Source organism: Corylus avellana, chromosome ca3, assembly GCF_901000735.1.
Source record: "Corylus avellana chromosome ca3, CavTom2PMs-1.0".
NCBI classification, from domain to species: Eukaryota; Viridiplantae; Streptophyta; class Magnoliopsida; order Fagales; family Betulaceae; genus Corylus; species Corylus avellana.
Genome location: NC_081543.1, coordinates 32,470,004 through 32,474,011, shown reverse-complemented (window position 1 = coordinate 32,474,011; position 4,008 = coordinate 32,470,004). Strand labels below are relative to the sequence as shown.

Below are 4,008 nucleotides of genomic sequence, written 5' to 3'. Positions count from 1 at the left end.
AAAAGTTAAATGTAGCAGCACTTTTTAAGGGAGCCATTTTATTTTTTAGTGTTTCTCTCTCCTGCTTTATCTTTTTCCCAAATATTTTTCCACCTATTTTTTAGAAATATAACTAATCGGATGTGTAGACACTTAAAAATGGCTTAGCTAAACTAGATAAAAGTGAGTTTTGAAGAGCCATTTTACATAAAAATATGGCTCTTCCATTGAGAATGCTCTAAAAATGTCACTTCTATGCACATAACATAGATTTTGTAAGAAATACTAAGCGTTAATAATGTTTAGAATTCGAGTATCGCTTTTCAAACCTTTTTGGTAAAGTGTATTTTCCTTCAAAATGATTTTTTTTTTTTTTTTCTATGCTTCAGTATATATATATTTCCCATTAAAGATGTATATGAGATATATAAGAAGAGTCTCAATGAAACATATATATATATATATACGGCGGATGCGTTTGTGCAGGGAGTGTATTGGAGAGAGATATGACGTACATGATGACAACGTGGCACACGGTTCCATTGGAGGAGGAGGAGGAGGAGCAGTTTCCACAGGTAACATTATTTTCAAATCCTTTTGGTTGGTTGGGTTTTATCCATCCGTATTGTGATCCGCTGCATGGATCTGCGCTGAAATTCCAGTCCGTCTTCCCTAACGTCTCCGCTATCTCACGTAAAGCTTCCACTGCAAAAGTTATGATAAAATCAGCTTGCTACAATTAACGTAAGAAAAGGCTATCCATGCTATATATCCAAATCCAACCAATCAAATTTGCACGTTTCCCAGATGAAAATACTTGATTATATATATATATATATATACCTTCATCATCCGGCAACACAGCGGCTCCGAAAGGGAAGGTTGCGATGAAAAAGGAGAGAGTTGAAGCAAGAAGAAATGGAACAAGAAACATCTTCTTCTTCATTTTGCCAATTAACGCAAAATGGTGGGATCGATGAAAGCAGTGAGGAAATGGTTTTGCTTTTGTGGAAAACTTGTAAACTTGTGTGTGTTTAGGGGGGCCTACAAGTACTACACTACCGAGTTATTATCGTTGATAATTCTACCCAAGCGTTTGACGGGTCCATGCATCATGCATGTATGGGGCGCGATTGGGAAATTCCTTGGCCTTAATATGTCATGCACTACGTACTCTATAATTAATATGTTGATGACAATTCTCCAATATTCAAATATTCAATGAAATTGATGTTTTAGCGTTGATAATTCTACAATATTTTTTTAGATTCATGTCCTTGTGTTCTCCCAAAATTAATGATAATTTTTTTAGTTTTAAAAACTCTATTTTCCAATGTAATTTCAAATATACGCTTAGTCGTGAATTGGAAAGAGGCAAAGAATATGTCAATGAGAGTGAATATGACATTTCACAACAATCTAGCCAGGAACGATTTTTTATTTTATATTAGATTACACTAACATTACATCAAATATTATTATCATATAATACGAACAATCAACTGTTCTTATATTATAGAATACGTAGATATGTAATAATTACATAACATTCTGCCAGCCACGTGCTAGCGTGTCAACGACGTCGTCACTGGGAGTGGGGTGTTTTTTACTCCCACTGGGAGTGGGGTGTTTTTTTCACTGGGAGTGGGGTGGTACATTTAAAATTAAAAAAAAAAAATCATTTTTATAAGAAAAAAATTAAAAAAATTCGATTTTTTTTTGTTATAAAAATTGAAAATTTTTATTTTGTTTTATAACTTTTTTAAATAAAAATTTCCGTTTTAAAAAATTAACAATTTTCGATTCAGAAAATAAAATTTTTTTTTCTAAAAATTTGTTTTAAATAAAAATTTCGATTTTTGTTTTTTTTAAAAAAAAAGCGTTTTCTTTAAAAAATTAAAAATTAAAAATTTTGGTTTAAAATTTTTTTAAAAAAAAATCGTTCTTTTAATTTAAATTTTTTCTTTTTAAAATAAATTATTTTATTTTATTTTTATCTATAGGGGTATCTTTGTCTGATTGAGAAATATATAGGGACATTTTTATCTTTTTGCTAGCCTTAAGGGGGACATTAACAATGTTTTGATAGTTTTGAGAGAAAATTGTCACAATTAAAAGTTTAATGAGAATATTGTCACTTTAGTGGTAGTTTGAGGGGTATGTAAACTTTACTCTTAAATTTTTTTATTTTTGTTTTTTGTTTTAAGGAAGACAAATGAACAGAAAGGTTGGTGGAAAACAAATAAGGGTTGAATGGTTAGTTTGAATGTTTTCTTTTCGGTTTGTACTATAAATGCGTAATACTTTAAGATTGGAAGAAATTTGTGAGATGATCTCAAATTCTAAATTTTATTTTGTTAAATACTCTCAATTCTAAATTTTATTTGTCCTTTTTTTTTATTAATTTACTATTTATTGTCTTGGAAATAGTCCCAATATTCTGATTAATTTATTAGTTCGCACCAGCCATTGAGATACTACAAACTTTCAAGGCATGAGCATTTTAAAATGATTGATTTGTGATTCATATGATTTCCATCCAAAATTGAACGCAATTATTGGTTTGATTTCTATATGAAGCCACTCAATTACGTGCAAAATTGGACTTGTAAACTTGATAGGTGATGAAATTTAATCAGTGTTGATAATTCTCCAACATTTTTTTTTTTTTTTTGTAAAGTCCACTTAACCCCCTCAAACTATCATTCCAATGACAATCTAACCCTCAAACTATCAATTACGACAACTTACCCCCTAAATTACCAAAAAAATGACAATGTACCCACTAATGCTAGCAAAATGACGATATTACCCCTATAAAATTTTCAATAAGACAAAAATGTCCTTAAAAATTTGAAAAGAAATTAAATTTTAGTATTTTTGTTTTTATTTTAGTAATGGTAATTTTGTCATTTTTTAAAAATTGGGAGTACTTTGTCATTGTTTTAGTAGTTTGGGAGATATATTGTTGCAAAACTACATCATTGAAGTAATCATTAGGGCAAAGGGGGTGATCACGCCTTTTTTTTGATGAAGGGTATTTTTGTCATTTGGGGAACATTGTAAATTTTTCGTAGTTTGAAGAAAACATTGATACAATTTTTAGTTTAGGTAGAATATTGCAAATTAAGTGTTAGTTTGAGTATATACTTAATCCGGATTTAATGCAAGTAGATGTGAGAGGGAATTAATCACTCAAAAAAGATGGGTTGTGGTGTAGGAACTGAAAGAAAACAGTTCAAGGCAAGCCACTATAGAAGGTAATTAACAGTTATATATGGTAAATGAGACTTTTAGTCTCTTTCCAAAACTTTGCTCATTAGCCATTTATATTTTAGTTTGTTAGAATATTTTTCTAATTTAAAATAAATATATAAAAGAAAACTGTTCTAAAAGACTAAACATGATTGATTAACAGGAATTCATACCTATAGAGTTTATGGTTGTTTCTTTTATTGGCATTCACACAAATATAATTGAAACATCATGACAGTGGACAGATTGCATAGTGTTCTTCACAATAAAAATTCAGCAGAACAATATATACTAGAATCTTTATATTTCATAAAGAATAAAAAAATATATTAGCTAGTAATTGATAGAGCAGGTCAAAGATGGCTCCAGCCAAAAATAAAAAACTGGCAAGTATGACCAGTCAAGCAAATTATTTAGCCTCCATGGCCCATCTATATGGTCCCAACTCCCATGCAAATATGTTCCTCCAGGCGTCAGTGAAAATTACTGTTATCATCATCTTCTAGTCTCTCTTCTTTCATTGGGTACTGGATATAATTAATCACGTGGCTTAAAACAAATCTGCATTCCTGATGAAGAATCTTACTGCTCACCCAGCTTTAATGCACAGTCAAATGCATCCAGATTCATTGCATGAGCCAAGCAATGCATTTTTGCATGCAATTCCCACGAATCTTCTTCCTTTCGTCTTTAAGGATAAAGTTTTGTGTGGCCGAGCAGATAAAGTTGGACTTTGAATTTGTTGTTTTTAGACAACTCGTGTGGACATTGAGG

General features: G+C 30.7%; 1 pseudogene; it reads right to left on the bottom strand.

Moving 5' to 3' along the window:
• Positions 1 to 925, bottom strand: part of LOC132174441 (probable LRR receptor-like serine/threonine-protein kinase At1g53420) — a 9,821-nt pseudogene extending 8,896 nt beyond the window's left edge.
• Between the last annotated feature and the right edge of the window lie 3,083 nt (positions 926 to 4,008).